The 18,659-nt window shown below is 35.4% G+C and overlaps 1 pseudogene; it reads right to left on the reverse strand.

The window, feature by feature from the left end:
- Positions 1 to 375: 375 nt before the first annotated feature.
- LOC118847360 lies at positions 376 to 18,434 on the reverse strand (annotated as a pseudogene).
- Between the last annotated feature and the right edge of the window lie 225 nt (positions 18,435 to 18,659).

The following is an 18,659-nucleotide window of genomic DNA, read 5'->3' on the forward strand; positions in this document are numbered from 1 at the left end:
TGAAATCAAACTGAACTGATTAATATTGATTGGAATAAAATAGGGGTCTCATAAGTCATTCCTCTCATCTATTACTCCAATCTCAGTATGTTTGTTTGGGTAATAGATTGCCATTGATTAATCTAGGGACTCATGCCAATTCCTCCAAATGGATATGAGTTAAAATGATAAAAACAAACTTTTAAATAATAATATCTAGCATTTGTATAACATTTTATTGTTTGCAAAGTACTTTACATATGTTAACCCATTTGATCCTCTCAACAACCCTGTGTAAGCACACAGTTGTTCACAAGAGTTGAGGAGGTGGGATGAAAATTGAACTCCCTCAAAGGGAGATCATCAGTTCACTAGCTGTTCAACAAACAACTCCTCTTAGAAACCTTCCAGAGAATCAGGAAGAGAACTAGCATCAAGAGAGCCAAAAACATCTTCAAGCCCCTTAACGTCTAATTTATTTTTTTCTACCAGGCCAGCTGTAGCAGCAATGTTAATAAGTTGTAACTGTGAACAAAGCGACTCTTTGTTTTCCTGCTGGCAGCAAATATGTAATTTTAGGACCAGGAAACAATCCATGATTCTTCCTGAACTGTGATTATAGAAAGTCCTAATTACTGCCAACTATGATAGTGGAAATTTCCATATTAGTTTTTTGTATTACGATATTAAAGGCACCTCAGGAATTTATAAATGTAATCTAGGAGGAGTAAAACCTTAGGCCATTATTAATTAACAAAATTTACTGTGAATGAATTAAATTAATATATAGACGCTAAGGAAATGTGGCACAGGACAGGCAAATTTAAGTGAGGGAAGGGAATCAGAAAAATCCGGAGCTTGGGATAATGTTGCCTGCGAGGTAAACCCCAGTGGGTTTTTATAATAAAATGGCCTAGGAAGCCTGGAACAACATGAAGATCCAATAGATAGTTAGGTAGATAGATAGACAGATAGAGTGATAGATAGTTAGGTAGATAGTGTGAATATAATAAGCAGGTTGAGAAAATGTATGGGGGGCACCAGTGTGGTAGATGAAAGATGAAATGACTGAGGAGACAAAAGTTTAAGCTCTCAGGCATATCATTTTATTTTGAAATTTATAAATTTTATTTATTTTTGTCTATTGCCCAAAAAATTGGGACCACTTGCCTTCCTCAGCTTTGACACTGGATCCTGAATACAGGGGGAGATAGATTTTCATGCATTGAAAACTATTAATCCAATAAGATAAATTAATTAAAAGAAAACAATTAACCAGGATCCAGCATTATGTAATCTGATTTCTAATTGGAAGAAAGATTAGAGACTTTCCAAGTTGGGAGAGGGAGAGAAAACAGGTACAATTCCCCGAAATCAGAAAAAAATCCGCTCCCTTGAACTGTCTAGAAACAATCACAGAATCAGTATGGGTCCAGTTTTCAGATAAGACGTATGGGTTGCTTGAGATACAAAATTGTGAGGAAATTCCTTCCATCCCTCTTTGAATCTGACTGGGTTTCTGGTCAGGATAACTTTGGTCCTTACTTAAGGAGGAGATAGAAGTGGTCTGGCTTCCCAGTCATGTAGGGTTAGGGTCAAAATCCTTTGAGAACCAGATGAGGTACACGTCATTCCTCTTGCCGTATCTGCTACTGATTTGTATTGACGTTTTCAGGAGGTTACAGAAAAGTAGCGTATATCTTAAAGCTTTCATTCTACAATTAAAAAGCAATTATTTTATTTGCCCGTTCAAGTCCATATAACATCGAATAAAATGAAACAATAGCAATAGAGTGACTTGTGCTAGAACAATTTCCATATGAACCCACATTCAAAAAATAAGAAGAGTGAACTAATAGTAACAATAAGAACAATAATTAATTATATCAAATATATTATTAATGAAGACAATACACTTTTCCATCTTCTTCCCAGGTTTTTTTTCCTTCTCTGTGTATTTTGCCTCCTTATATCTTATCTCTAAAGGTATGAATATTTCAAATATTAAATTACCACTGAAAAGTATAAGATTTAGGTAAGAGGAAAATATTTATCTGTCAAGGTACAGTCTGAATTTATCTTAAGAGGCACTAAGGAAATAAGAAGTGAAGTTAAGGCATGGATAGTAAACAGACCATATGGCTAAAACCACTTTATGCCATAATAATTGTGTTATATCTCTATTCAATTTTTTGCTGACTTTGTGTTCCCTAGACTATAATATATAAAGCCACTTATCAATGCACTGTATTCTATAAATTACAATAGTGCAAGGCAAGTATTTACCAATAATCCAAACCAAGGGAGCAATGTGGAAATTGCATGTACAGTTTCTGTTTACAAAAGGTAACAAGAGAGCACTTAAATAAAAGACTTCTGAATCTCAATCCAACTGAATTGAATCTCCAATTATTCTCTGGTTGTAAAATGCCTTGATGAATAATCAGCCCTTTATGTAACTTATTCTTTAAAATGCTGAAGGAAGATGAATGGAATACTCCTTTAGGTGCTAAAATGTTTGAAAAAACAGGAAAATATATTTTAAGAACTATTTTTCTACCTTCTAGCCAATGTAAAAATAAACAAAACTAAAAACAACTAATTAATGAAATTTGAAATAATAAACAATCAAAAAACTTTCAGGTGTTAAAAGGTCATGTCTTTCAAGTACTAAAGAAGTTTGTTAACTTGAAATCTCTTAGAAATTATATTGGCTACCCTTATTTTGAGGCAAAACTATGGAGAATAAAATAAAAAATGTCACTCAGAAGTGAGTTACACACTATATTCAAGAGCATTTTTTCCTGATATACTATAAAATTGAAGGGTTAATTTAACAAGTGCTGCTCATATTTTTGGCCTTCTCTTTTGCATGATAATATGGCATTTTCCTAAGGCTACCCAAACTCAAATGGTGAGAGAACTCCTTAATATATTCTGAATGTCCAATATGTTTAGTGTCCAATATGTACAGAAAGTTGCAATGAACTACTATGGTTATAACACTCCTCTATTGACAAGCATTCCTTTTTTATGTAGAAATCCAAACTCCTAATTCTGACTGTAAACTACTTCACAAACTTTATCTCTGACTACTCCTGTTCTTGTATTCTATATTCCAGGTAAACTGGACCTCTTGACCGTTCTTGACCTGTCTTATCACCCCTTTGTTCTTATTTTCCCACATGCTGGTACAGACTACCTTTCTCCATATCATGTCCTCAAGTTATATCTCTTGAAGTCTTTCATTTCTTTAAAAGCCCAGTGCAGATGATACTTCCGTGAATTTTTTTTCCAAAAATCTCAACACTTTCTCTATTAAAAGGATTTCATTCCCCTCTAATTTTTCACTGCACATGGCCTGCACCTTTCCTTTCGTATTTATTTTAGTCTCTCATGTATCCAAGTGTGAAGGCAACCACACTTTTGCCTGTTCTTCCCTTTTGGGATGCTAAGACTATCAAGTCTCCCCTTTGTTTGAATGGGTGAGATAAAGTGCGATTTTGCCTTGGAGTGTTTCTCAGCATTAATACCATCTAGAGTCATTGAATTATATGTGATGTGATACTAGGGATGGGGAACTTTCACACACCCAGCCTGGATGAGGTCAGAGCCCTCAGGGCTCTGAACAGGATATAATTGAGGGGAGCTTCAGGTTTGACCTTTGGGGCACACTCATGGAAGGAGTGTTGAGACTCTGGGCAAGCTGGAACTGCTCCCCAGCTTTGCTAACCCAGACTCATTGGCTCTTTGCTAACTATGAATTGGGATTTGATCAGACAAGGTCTGTCTGTTGATGTTTGTAATTTCTGTTTGTATTTGCCTTGAAGTTCAGAGGGCAGATCTTTTCCACCTGAACTAAGTGAATGATATATGTATGTTTGATTAAACTGATATTGTTAACCCCTTAAAGTTGCTTTCCTTAGAAAAGCAGATCAAAAAACCGGATGTTGGTGGGTCTTATGCTACACCCCTACAGCAGCTGCTAGCAGATTGTTGCTACACCAAGTTACTTATGTTTATGGTTCCCCCATATGGATTTCAAGTTCTTTGAGATCAGGGTGATTCCTCACTATTTTTGTATTTGCAGTTATTACTAAAATGTCTTTCATATAGTAGCTACTTACTATTTGTTCTTTTGATTGGATTGCATTATGTTAAAATAAACGATATTAGCAATCTCTCTTTGGATACTGGGCATTCCTAAACTAGCAAGCTTCACACAAAGGCATCCAAATACCAATAACAAACACTCAGTGAGATATAAAGACCATGCATGTATCTCAACAAAAAGGTTTAAAATTTTTGTTCATTAACATGTGTTTCCACACAAATGAAATAGAGCCATATTGCACAGATAAATGACATATTGTAATATATACCTTCCAGTGTAATAAGAAATACACATTATGTGAAGAAATTATAGGTGGATTTAAAATTTGCAGCCATTACACATGTTTCTAATCTTATTCAAATACCCTGGGAAGATTACTAAACAAAAGGATTTTAAATGATGCCAGATACTTTACTCATCATGTACACTGTTCCCCATCAAGATCCCAGAGTAAAACACAGTCACACTTCACTGACCAGATGCTCTGTTGATACCAGGCATCCCAGGCCACCTGTTTTCACATACTCACATGCACTTTAGTCTGTCATTCACTGTATCCTCATGCAGAAATTTGGCATCTCACTTGTCTGCTGCTTTGGCAACATTCCAAAGCAGAGTATATAACCCTTCACGATCTTTATGTGCAATACATTGAGCTTCTATTTTATTCATAACAATAAGCATTATTAAGAATTGTGATCATTTCAAAAATGTAGACCTAAATATTCTCTCCTGTAATCAATTTAGCCAAAGAATCATGAAGGACATGGCCAATGAAAAAAATATCACGTGTCAACTCCAGTCGATAAACCCATACAGAATATGCATAATTTTCTGGCCTAAGGTTCTAAATTTCTTTTCCAATTCTCAGAATCAATAAATCACAGAGAAAAAAGTGGGATTGTTAATGAATCATAACAAAAATGAAATATGTACAAGTTTTTAAATTCTGTATGGTTTCAGGCCTCAGGATACCCTCGCCAGTTGCCAAATAACAATTATTGGTGAATGAGCAACCTTTTCATCTTGTTATCCTGTTTTTTTTTGCATTTAGCAAATTTATGTTTAAAAAGACACTATTATTTCAAGGTTAAAAGTCTTCAGGACAGATACCACTTTATAAAAGGAGGAAAAGATAGTCATTTTAAAATAAATGTTGACTGCAACCATTTCTCTCCATGATTTATTTCTAAATTGAGACAAAAATCCAATTATTTCTTGGAAACCTTTTTTATATTTTTTTACAAATTTGTTGCCTTTTAAGTAACTGTTAAAGTCTTTAAGTAAACATTTACATCAAAATAACTGGTTGCAGGATATGGAATCAGAATGAAAATATATGACATAAATCCTAGAAAGTTTAGAAAAGGATCCTTAAATTTTCTCTCATTAAGCAGTTTGTGAATCAGGCTGTCAAAAAAGGTCCCCAAAAGGCTTTGTCAGCCTACTTTATTTGTGGGCAAAATAAGTAGACCTTTTTATATATTACCTATTACCATCCATTGTAACTGGTAGGTAGAGGTAAAAAACCAAGGCTCTGAGGGAATGACAGATGACTTTGCATTACTTTTACTTTTTAACATGCACTTAACAGATATTTATTAACCACTTATTGATTAGGTATCATAATTCTTGACCTTCTGAAACCTTTGCATTATTGATGGCCCCTTCCCTTGGGATACTCTTACCTTGGTTTCCATATCATTATCTTTTCCTGGTTCTCATCCTACCTGCCTTACTTTTTCCTTTCATTCTCTCTGTTGGTCACTCATCCAGCTTCTGTTCCATTAATATAGATATTCAAAAGGATTCTTCTCCAAATCCTCTTTGTTTCTTTCTCTATGTATATTCTTAGAGATCTCATTGGCTCCCATGAATTTAATACATCTCTAAGTAGATGACTCCCAAACCTATATTCCAGCCTTAAATCACCTTCCCAAAATTCATTCAAGTATTGTTAACTTCCTGCAAAATCGCTTTTCATTGCCATCCCATAAAAATTCAAACCATATGTCTAAAATAGAACTGATTGTATTTCTCTTTAAAATCATCCAAATTTCCCTATTTATCTTGGGGCCACTGCCGTTCTTCTAGTCACACAGGTTCATGGAAGTCCTCTTTGTTGCTCTTCATCCCAAGTAGTTAAGTAGCTGCTAGGTTTTCTTGATTCTATCTCCACAAAGCATCTCACATCTACCTCTTTTTTTCTCTGAATGTAACCATTGCTATAGTGCAGGTCCTTATGACCTCTTGCTTCCAGCTCCAGTAAAAATCTACTCTAGTTAATATTCAATTGTTTTCCTATTTCCATTCCATACCCTGTCTGATGCATTCTCTACAAAATGACAAAATAATCTTCCTAAGGCACGTGCCACTCTGCTGATCAAAACTTTCGATGGCTCTTCACTATCTAAAGACTAAAATGCAGATTTCATTGTCTGGTATCTAAGGTACTCCACAGTCGGGCTGCCACTTCCTTTTGTATCTGTATTTCATATTACTCTGCTTCATGAACTCTCAATTCCAGCCATATTGGACTATATTTATTCATTCCCCAAAGTTAATAATCCTTCTCCCCATTTTCTACGTAAAATGCACCACCTTTTCCTGTCAGAGTCCCTATTTACATTTTAGTCTTAACTCAGGTTTCTCTTCTGTGCAGCCCTACATTCCCGATCCCTCCTCCTCTCCCAGTTATTAGTGTTCTCTTACTGCTGAAATTACTTTTCACTTAATCTGCATACAGTCTCCTCTCTCCTTGCCCCCCCCAAAAAACCTTGGAGAGAAGAATTTTTTTTCTTTCTATTCTAATTACCTAGCACAGTTCTTTACATATAATGTATATACTTTGTGAATGTTCATTGAATTAAGCTTGAAGAGGCATTATGTATCCTTGAAGATCTTATAGTTAAATTGAAGAAATAGAATAAAAGTCACAAAATATCTAGATTTTGAGTTAGAAAAACTTGATTCAGAACTTAGCTCTAACAGTTAACTAGATGTCTGACCATGGTCAAACCATTTAACCACTCCATGCTTCAGTTTGCTCGTGTGTAAAGTGTGGTTAATAACAAACCTACTATGCTCCTTCACAAGGTTGTTATAAGCAAGGACACATTTGTTATTATAAAAGGATGAAAAGCAATCCAAAAATCTGCAAATGCAAGATAGAGAACATCTAGTCAGGCACTGTTTGTTGAAGAATGTTACATAGACATATGCATATTTGGAATGTGTTTATGTGTTTGAAGTGGATAATTATTTGGTGCTATTTCTAGGACCCTACTTAGCTTCTGATGCCACTGCTGGAATTCTCTCTTTGCCACTAGTTCTCTGTACCACCTGCTCTGAGGGATTCACTCTTTGTCACTTTTATAATAAGAATTCAATTTTTTTGTTGTAATGCACACATATTTCCATGTGAAATGTGTGCAGAATGAAAAGAACAGAGTGTTTCAAATAAAGAGGATTGTATATTCACTCCATGATGATATTTCATTAATTATAAGATGGTATGTATAGAGTAATTTAGTCTAAAAAGTATTGAAGCTGGGGATAGGAAGGAAACAAGCATTTATAAAGCCTTTACTATGTCCTAGGCAATATACTAAGAAATACAAATAAAAGCAAAAAGACAGTTCCTACTTTTAAGGAGCTTACATTCTAATCAAAGAAGACAACAGAGAAAAGGGAGCTGAAAAGCAGGAAATGTGGAATGGGGAGGTGAAAGGGTCACACCAAAGGGAGAATACTAAATACTGGAAAGTTGGAAGGAGAACCTAAAATGAAAATTGACCAGCCTGAGACCCCCACCAAAATGGAGGATAAAGGTAGAATTCATCAATGGCAGAGGGGCAGGGTGGATCAGTGTTCCAAGCTAAAGGAACTGAAGGATATTCCTGGATGAGGAGACTCCAGACCTTATGAAACCTTCTAGGATGAAGTTAAGCTGAGGCATGGTGTTGATATCTGAAAAGTCATAAGCACACACATGAATATATAGAAACAATAGCCATTCCCTAATAAAAAGGAAAGGGAACAAAGAAGTTCTCAAAAGACTAAGTATCAATAACCATGTGAAAAAAAAATGTTCCATAGAATTAATAAGACAAATACAACTTAAAACAAATTTGAGTTTCTATCTCACACACCTTAAATCAGCAAATATAATCAAAATTCAAAAATGTTAATTGTTGGAGGGTCTTTGGAAGGACAGGAAAACTAATATACAACTAGTGGAGCTATGTATGGAGACAGGAGAGCCTGGGTCCAAATCCTCCCCTAACACTTTTGAATGCAAAAACTACAGCAAAACAAATTAAAAAAAACATTACCAGAAAACAAATACATTAATTTATTAATACAACAAAACATTGACATCACAAAGATTGATCTTAGGCCTCACACCTGGGTATTATTAGTTTGGCTATTTGAAAAATACAGAATGTAAGACTAAAGGAAGAGAGACATAACCAGAAAACAAATATATTAACTTGCTAACGAAAAAAAAATCTCATGCCAAAAGGTTTTCCCTTGAGTTTTTTTAACATATAAGTAATAATGTATGAATTAAGTTCCTCTCTCATAATTCTTAATCCATGACTAGTCTACTTCCTTTTCCAAGTGTATATTTCTTTGGCGATATGCCTTGCACATATTATATAATGTCATCACTGGTAACATTCTACAAAGCACTTCTGTCAACTATAAATCCCTCCATGGACCTTTGAGTCAACCAAAATTTTGAATCTGGAGACTGAATTGCTCTATATTACAAAAAAAAAATAGAAAAAGAAAGAAAGAAAATACAGAAAATTTGGGGGAAATGTTTGGAATAAATTTCTGGATTTTTAAAAATATTTGTGTATTTTTTTTAGTTTTCAACATTACATTTTATAATAAATTCTGAATTTCTCCCCTCCTTCCCCTTACCTCTCCCCAAGATGGCATGCAATCTGAAATATTCTCTACATTTACACACATATTTCCACATTAGCCATATTGTGAAAAAAGAATCAGAACCAACAGGAAAAACCATGGAAAAGAAAAAAAAAAGAGAAAATAGTAAGCCAAGATGTACATTTAGATTCCATAATTCTTTCTTTCCATGTAGATAGCATCTTCCATCTTGAGTCTTGGAATTGTCTTAGATCATTGTATTGCTGAGAAGAGCTGAGTCTATCAGAGTTGGTCATCATACAGGATTGCAGTTTCTGAAAGCCACCTGCTCACCATTTCTTACAGACCAATAGTATTCTGCTATATTCATATACCACAACATGTTTAGCCATTCCCCAGCACATGGGCATCCCCTCAGTTTCTAATTCTTTGCCACCACGAAAAGAGTGCTATAAATATTTTTTGGTCATGGGAGTCCTATTATCTCTGTATGATCTCTTTAGAATATAGACCTAGTGGAGATATTGCTGGATCAAAGGATATGCAAAGTTTTATTGACCTTTGGTCATCATTCCAAATTCCTCTACAGAATGATTGGATCACTTCATAACTCCATCAACAATGCATTAATATTCCAATTTCCCCACCTTTTCTCCAGCATTTATCATTTTCCTTTTTTGTCATATCTGATAGGTGTGATGTGATACTTCAGAGTTCTAATTTGCATTTCTCTAATCAATAGTGATTTAGAGCATTCTTTAATATGACTAGAGGTAGTTTTAATTTCTTCATCTGAAAACTGCCTGTTCACATCCTTTTATTATTGGTTAATTGGGGAATGACATGTATTCTCTGTAAAACATATCTCTGTAAAACAAGTTTTTGGTAGTTTAATTGGCATGGCACTAAAAAAGTAAATTAATTTAGGTAGAATTGTCATTTTTTATTATGTTAGCTCAGCCTACGCATGCACAGCTGTTATTTTTTTCCAATTATTTAGATCTGACTTTATTTGTATGAAAAATGTTTTGTAATTGTGTTCACATTTCATGGGTTTGCTCTAAGGATTTTTTATTTGGTTATTTTAAACGGAATTTCTCTTTCTATATCTTGCTCCTGGACTTTGTTAATAAAATATAAATGCTTATGATTTATGTGGGTTATTTTATATCCCATAGCTTTCTAAAATTGTTAATTATTTCAAGTAATTTTTAAGGCGATTCTCTAAATATGCCATCATATCATCTGCAAAGAGTGTTAGCTTTGTTTCTTCCCTGTCTGTTCTAATTCCTTCAATTTCTTTTTCTTCTCTTATTGCTAAAGCTAACATTTCTAGTATAATATTGAATAAGAGTGGTGAAAATGGATACTCTTGTTTCAGCCCTGGTAGTTTTGGAAATGCTTCTAGTTTATCCCCTTTACACATAAAGCTTGCTGATGGTTTTAGATAGATACTACTTATCATTTTAAGGAAAACCCCATTTATTCCTATGCTCTCTAGGAATGGGAGTTGTATTATGTCAAAAATCGTTTTTTCTGCACCTATTGAGATAATAATATGATTTCTGCTAATTTTATTATTGATATGGTCAATTATAGTGATATTTTTCCAACATTGAACCAGCCTTGCATTCCTGGTATAAGTTCTGCCTGGTCATAGTGTGATATATTGTGATATCCTTGTGATATATTACTGTAACCTCTTTGCTAATAGTTTATTTAAAATGGTTATATTTACACATATTGGCGAAATTGGTCTATAATTTTCTTTCTCTGTTTTGGCTCTTCCTGATTTAGGTCTCAGCATCATATTTGTGTCATAAAGGGAATTTGACAGGACTCCTTCATTTATTTTTCCAAATAGTTTATATAGTATTGGAATAATTGTTCTTTAAATGTTTGGTAGAATTCACTTGCAAATCCATCCGGAGATATTTTCTTAGGAAATTCATTTATGGCTTGTTCAATTTCTTTTTTTCTGAAATGAGGTTAAGCATTTTATTTCTTCTTCTGTTAATTTGGGTGATTTATATTTTTATAAGTATCCTTCAATTTTACTTAGATTGTTAGATTTGTTAACATACGATTGGGCAAAATAGCTCTGAATTATTGTTTTAGGTTCCTCTTCACTGATGGCGAATTTAACCTTATCATTTTTGATACTGGTAAACTGGTTTTCTTTTTTCTTTGTTTTAATCAAATTAATCAAAGTTTTATCTATTATGTTGGTTTTTTGTTCCATAAAAATAACTTTTAGTTTTGTTTATTAGCTCAATAGTTTTTTTTTTTAATTTCAATTTCATTGATCTCTCTTTTGATTTTCAGAATTTCTAATTTGGTATTTAATTGGAGATTTTTAATTTGTTCTTCCTGTAGCTTTTTTAGTTACATACCCAATTCATTGATCTCTTATTTCTCTATTTTATTATGTGAGCATTTAAAGATATAAAATTTCCCCTAAGAACTGCTTTGGCTGCATCCCATAAGTTTAGGGTTGCTGTCTCATTATTGCTATTCCCTTTGATGAAGTGATTGATTATTTCTGTGATTTGTAGTTTGACACACTCTTTAGGATTAGATTTAAATAATTAATTTTTCTAATTTCTAATTTCTTCTAATTAATTTTAGTCTATCTTTCCATTGCCCTTGATTACATGTGATTTTTATTGCATCATGGTCTGAAAAGGACACATTTATATTTCTGCCTTTCTATATGGGATTGTGAGGCTTTTATGCCCTATTACATGATCACATTTTGTGTAAGTGCCATTACCACTGAGAAAAAAAAGTATATTTCTTTCTATCCCCTTTCAATTTTCTCCAGAAATCAATCATATCTGACTTTTGTAAAATTTTATTCATCTTCTTAACTTACTTCTTTATATTGTGTTTAGATTTATCTAGTTCTGAGAGGGGGAGGTTGAGGTCTGCCACTAATATAGTTTTGCTGTCAATGTCTTCCCTTCACTCATCTAACTTCTCTAAAAATCTGGATGCTTGACCACTTGGTGCATATATGTTTGGTATTGATATTACTTCATTGTCTATGGTACTTATTAGCAGCATGTAGTTTCCTTCCTTATCTCTTTTAATTAGATATAATTTTGCTTTCATTATGTATGAAATCAGGATTGCTACTCCTTTTTTTTCTTTTAATATCAACTGAAGCATAATATATTCTGCTCCAGACTTTAATTGTTACTCTGCATGTATCTCTCTGCTTCAAATGTGTTTTTTCTAAAGAAAATATTGTAGGATTCTGGCTTTTAAATCACTTTACTATCTGTTTCTGATTTATGGGAAAGTTCATCCCATTCATACTCACAGCTATGATTACTCACTGTCTCACTTTTGCCACCCTATTTTCCTCCTGTTTATGTTTTTCCATCTCTTTTCTCCCTTTCCCTCTTCACTATTGTTTTGTTTTTGACCACTGCCTCCCTCAATCTTGCCTCCCTTTCTCAGCCCCTTTTCCTTTCTCTTTCTCATTTCACCAACTACTTTCTCCTTGCCTTCTGCCCTGCCTTCTGCCCACCCCTCTCTTTTCTATCCCCTTTCCTTTCCTATATGATAAGATAGACAGTTGTAAACCCAACTGAATGTGTATGTTATTACCTCTTTGAGTCAAATCTGATAACAGTAAGGTTCCAGCAATGCTCACTTCCCTCCCTTCTTTCCCTTAATAGGTCTTTGTACCTCTTCATTTGATGTAATTTACACTTCTTTGCCTCCTTTTTTGTTCTTCTCAAGTACATTTTTTCACCCATAGCTGACTTTTTATATCATCACATCAAAGTTAACTTATACCACATCCTTTGCCTGTGTATATCCCTTCTAAATGTTATAATTAAGATATGCTTCTCAAGAGTTGCAAATATCATCTTCCCTTGTAGGAATGTAAACTGTTTAGCCTTATTGAATAATATCCTGTTTTTCTTTTTTGTTTATGTTTTTCTGCTTCTCTTGAGTTTGGTATTTAAAGACTGAATTTTCTGTTCAGCTCTGGTTTTATTTTTTGGTTTTTTGTCAGAAGGAAAGTTTGGAAGTGCAGTATTTCATTGAATATCCATCTCCTCCTCCAACAGATTATGCTCAATTTTGCTGAATAGCTGATTTTTGGTTGCAATCCAAGCTCCTTTGCCTTACATAATATATTCTAGGCCCTTTGATAATTTAATATAGAAGCAGCTAGGTCCTACATAATACTGACTGTGGTTCTACAATATTTAAATTATTGCTTTCTGACTGCTTGCAGGATTTTCTCCTTGACTTGATAATTCTGAAATTTGGCTACAATACTCCTTGACATTTTCATTTTAGGATTTCTTTCAGGAGGTGATTGGTGAATTCTTTCAATGATGGTTTTACCCTCTGGTTCTAAGACCTCAAGGAAGTTTTTTCCTGATTTTCTTTTTGAAAAATGCTGTCTTGGCTCTTTTTTGATCATGGTTTTCAGGTAGGCCATTAATCTTAAATTGTCTGTCTCTCAAATCTATTTTCTAAGTCAGTGGTTTTTTCAATGAGGTATTTTATTTTGTCTTCCATTTTTTTTAAAATTTTGTTTGACTGATTCCTATTGTTTCATAGAGTCATTAGCTTCCACTTGCTCCATTCTAATGTTTAAAGAACTTTTTTCTGGCCCTTGGAGGATGCCACTCTTAATCCACTCTACTACATGGAGCTACATAGAGCACATGATAGTATACTGCTGAAGGATACCTGCCTGCCAGGGGCTGCACTAGAGCACGTGATGGTTCTCTGAGCTGGAGTCTGCTGGTTCCCTTGACTATCCTAAGACATGTGGGAGGTCCTGGTCTTGGCTGTTGCCTGTTCCGCCACCCGTGGGCTCAGGATCTCCTACTGGTTTGCTGAGGTGTGGCTTGTTGCTAGATTGCTGAGATGCTTCCTTTCCTGGTGACCCTTTTACCTTGCTTATCCTCCAAGTTTTCCTGGCTAAAAGATTTCCTCACCCCATCTTTCTGTTGGCTCTGCTGTTCCAGGATTTTTCAGATATCAGTAAAGGACAGTGACAGCAATTTACTGCTTACTCAGCTATCTTGGCTCCAGGATGTAACAAATGTCTGTTTTAAAAGCCTCATTTTATTTTGTTTCTTCCAGTTCAAGGGGAAATAGTTGAAATGAATATGAGTAAACATCATTCCCCAACAGGTAAAAAGTCAAAGAATATGAATGATGGGGAAGGAAAGAAGAAAAAATAACATGCATTTTTAAAATCCTACTTTGTGCCAGTCAATGTACTAAGCAATTTACAAATATTATTTCATTTGAATAACATTCTCAGAGGGAGAAAGTCTAGCTATCAGTAGCCACATGGAGAAAATCATTAGGCTGTCTGCAAAACTGAAGGCCAGCAGAGCTGTTGTGCTGACCTTTTCATAGTATGCCTGTGAAACAGCCTGCCAGTGCCATGCCAGGAACCTGAATTCCTTCTGTTTTAATTGTCTTAGAAGATTCTGAAATTCACCTGGCGAGGTGAGGTACCAGACACTAAAGTCCTTTCTCAAGCTGAACTGACAAGTATTCACAGTCCGTTGCAGAGAGTGCAACTCTGAAAGGCTTTCCCCATTGTTCAAATGCCAGAAGTATGTTTGCCAAATAACCATTTTATGGAGAAATCACAGGAGGCATGTGCTCACATGGAGGTCAGAAGAAACAATACAAGGAAACTGTCAAGGTTTCTCATAGTCTTCTCTTCTTCTGTATTTGAAGTATCTTCTGTATCTGAAGAACTTTGGAATTGATTGTGAGATATGGGAGACACTGGTAAAGGAACACCCCATAAGACATGCCCACTATCAAAGAAAGTGCTATACACTATGAGCAAAGCAGAATTGCAACAACTCAAAAGAAATGTGAGATATACAAATTTAAAGATATCTTCAGTCCAAATGTGCATATGGATTATTTATGCCCAGCCTGTGGTACAGCCTTCCAAGCTAATATTGGTGTGATGAGCCACAGACAGACACACTGTACCTTGACCCCAACATAATGATATCATTTTGGTCTTCCTCAAGAATGAAGGACAGGAATACACATACATAAACACATGCTCACACATATGTACACATACAAACACATGTATATATTTGTGTATATATAAATACATACACACATACATTTTACGTGTGTATATTTATATGTGTGTATGTATGTATGTGTATGTATATGTATTTATATATACTTATAAACAAAGATTCTCTCTCTCTCTTTCTCTCTCTGAATTGTAACTGGATCTTTGAATTCATTGATACAGGAAACTTCCAGGTGAGAAAATTCCTTCCAATAAAAACATATCTATTTTCTCTTCAGTACGAATTGTCTAGAGTAACACAGCTTGTATATGTCAGAAGTGGGATGTGAACCTTTATTTTCCTGGCTCTGTGGTCAATTATCTGTCTAACACATCATACTACCTCTCTTATCCATCAACAACCATGTCCTCAACACTTACCAAATGCCAAAAAATGTGCCAGGGATGCAAGGACAAAAGGCAAACAGATCTTCTCTCAAGGACCTTACAGTATAAAAAGAGAAAGTGACATGCCTGTGTGTGTAGACACAGACACAGGCACAGATCACAGGTGCGAAGCAGATAGAAGGGGTCCTTGTAAAGAAACTAGTAGTTGGTGGGATTAAAAAAACAGTTACTTACAAGGTGGTGCCTAAGCTGAGTTTTTAAAGAAACCAAGAGATGAGAGTCAGGAAGGGGAACATTTCAGTCATAGGGGACAGACTAGAATAGGGATCAAGGATTGGTGTCATATGTAAAAAATGGAGGGGACAGGGAAGGAAGGAAGGGGGAAGAGAAGGAAGGAGAGAGAGAGAGGGAAGGAGGGAGGGAGGGAGGGACAGATGGAGGGAGAGAGGGAGAGAGAGAGACAAAGAGAAAGAGAGAGAGAGTCGTGGTTGAACATTTTTTTTTAATTTACCAACCATTTGAATGTATATCAAAGTCTGTTCTGGTAGGTTGGAATTTTTAAAATCAATTTTCCTCCATGTGGATTGTTAAAACAATGAATATTTTTTGATTGAATCTCTATCCCTTTGATTAGGCCTTATAATAGTTTGGGACTTGGTGGTCTTGATTGTGCATAACATTGTGATGAGCGCATATTAAGGAAGTCACAAAATACAAGGAATCTCTTTTTTCCATTTGGAATATATGCAATGCAATCTCTATGAGAGCAAGAAATTACTTTGGTGAACCTAGATTATAACAGGTTTTATGCCTTGCTTAAAATTGCTGATGAAACCTCATTAAGCAGACATTTCTAGGATTGCAACCTAGAAAATTGCACCCTAAAGAATTTTTAGTAATCTTTTCATATGCATGCGAGATTCCTTCTTGTAGAAGAACCTTTGATTCTATATTTTTCTCTTCTGTATCTCTTATCAACAAATAGTAAACCCAGAAGAATCTTGTATTCTTTATTTAAGGAAGAATATAAAGCTATTTATTGACCACTGTTCACCAGTATTTACAATAAAGTAAACAATACAGAGTTGTATAACATTCCAATGACTACAATTTTTTTTTGCGTGACTCCCAAGGAGCCAAGTGACCCAAATACTCGAAAGGCTGGTCCCACATTGAAGGGACGAATTGGGATAAAGAAGGAAAAATATGCACATCAAGAGTATAGAAGACTGCCTAACATGAGTACATATGCTTCCCCATTTATGCCCATAGTTAGGAAAATACAAACCCCCCCCAAAGGCATGCCCTTTGGGCAGAATATGTATGTTCCAGCAGGTGGGGATGTTACTGCATGATTAAGAGAGAACCTTTTGGTTAGCAAAATAAGATGTGACACCCCTCCTTTCTAAAGCAGGAAGTCCAAGTTTTTCTTTTTTAAAATCAAGGCCAAAACAGTTCTATTTTAACATTTTAGGCAAATGTTAAAACAAGTTCTGGCAGCATTTACCCATGCATTTTTGTAACCTAGGATTGGGCAACACCAACGATTGAGATGTCACGCTGTGGGGAGGCTACCCACAAGCATGGCCGGGAACCCCGGCAGAGAGGTCTCCTGTCCAGCCAGATCTGACTGAGGTTTTGGGGAGTGGATCACTTTTGGATAATAAATGTGAAGTTGTTCTTTGCATCCACAGGGAAGATGGTCACCACTACCTTAATAGGGCCCAGGCACTGAGCACTACACTACTGTGAACACTCCAGCAAAACTGCAAAGTGCCTACAAAATCATTCTGTTCTGTTCAAAATAGTTAGTGTTTGGAAAAGTGAAGGCAGCACGTTTTCTGCCAGTCAGGAGGAACAGGCTCTTTGGCTCCACAGAAATGAGCAATAATGGGAAAAATCTGTCTGCAGCAACCTTTTGATTAATTTACCTCTAGGAGTACAATGTAGCTTTTATTAGTAAGTTAGGTTTCAAATGAATGTCAAAATTCTACAGGGACACAACATTGTCTGGACAGCTAACCTTACATGGGGGCTAAACATTTCTTAGGATACAGAGTAGTGACTACAGAAGTTATTAATCAGTATTTATAAAAGTTTTTCTCTACTGTGGGGGAAGTTAATAATTCCATGTTATCAAATGCTCTCTTCTGTGATGAACGTTAAGTAAATGCAGAAAGCTTGTATTTATTTGTTCGGTTACCAGTGCCATTGATGCAAAATAAAACCGGCCCAAACAAAAAACAAACCAAACAAACAAACAAAACAACCTACTCAACTCAGTTCTCATTAGATGTAGTTGGTGATCACACTGCTAACAATTCAAAGAATGGAATCGATATGCAGATTTTGTAATACATGTATGTGTGTATATGTATATGTGTGTATACATGTGTGTGTATGTGTCTGTGTGTGTATATATATATATACATACATATATATATATATATATATATATATATATATATATATGCAAAGTAAATGAATATTGTGCTTCATCTTCAGGACAGAAGTAGCTCCTCATGAAAGGCGATGACTATCTGAGGACATTTCATGTTTGCTTCTTTGGCCAGCACCAAGTCAACCTCATCGGATTCTTTCACTTCATGAGGAACATCAGCTCTCCCCTGCTGTCCATAGCACCAATGATTCACTCTGAATCAAAGCCCTGAGGCTTGTCAGCCAGCTCTCACTTCTTCAACTTGCTATCATCTGACTCACTGTCGGACAAAGACTTTCTCTTGGCTCTATCTTTTTCTTTCCCAGCCTTCTGAGAATTCAGAAATGCTTCATTTAACTCTGGACAATCCAAGTTTCCTCGGGTTCTCATGTGTTGTCAGCATCTGTAACTCCTTTCCACTTTAAGAAATATTCCACTTTCCTGTTCACCACTCCCCAGTCTAATACTTTCTCCACCACAAACTCCTCAGGCTCCACTTGCTCTACTTTCTTACTACTGCCATTCTGTTTCTTTCCCATCTTTTGCATTGTGGGCTGCTGTGCAGCTCCCAGAGAGGAGGACAGTACTGGGACATGAGGGGCGGAGGGCAAAGGAGGCTACAGATCTGGAGGGCCCGGTGGTGGCACCCAGAATCTTGTATTCTTAACACATTTTAGTCAATGAAATAATGGTGAAGATGTAATCTGTTCTTTAAAGTCATCTATGAAATTTAGTCTGCATCATGGATATTCTCAATGTACGTAGAGAAAATTTCCCAAGTCCTA

The sequence above is a fragment of the Trichosurus vulpecula genome, chromosome 4 (assembly GCF_011100635.1).
Source record: "Trichosurus vulpecula isolate mTriVul1 chromosome 4, mTriVul1.pri, whole genome shotgun sequence".
Lineage (NCBI taxonomy): Eukaryota > Metazoa > Chordata > Mammalia > Diprotodontia > Phalangeridae > Trichosurus > Trichosurus vulpecula.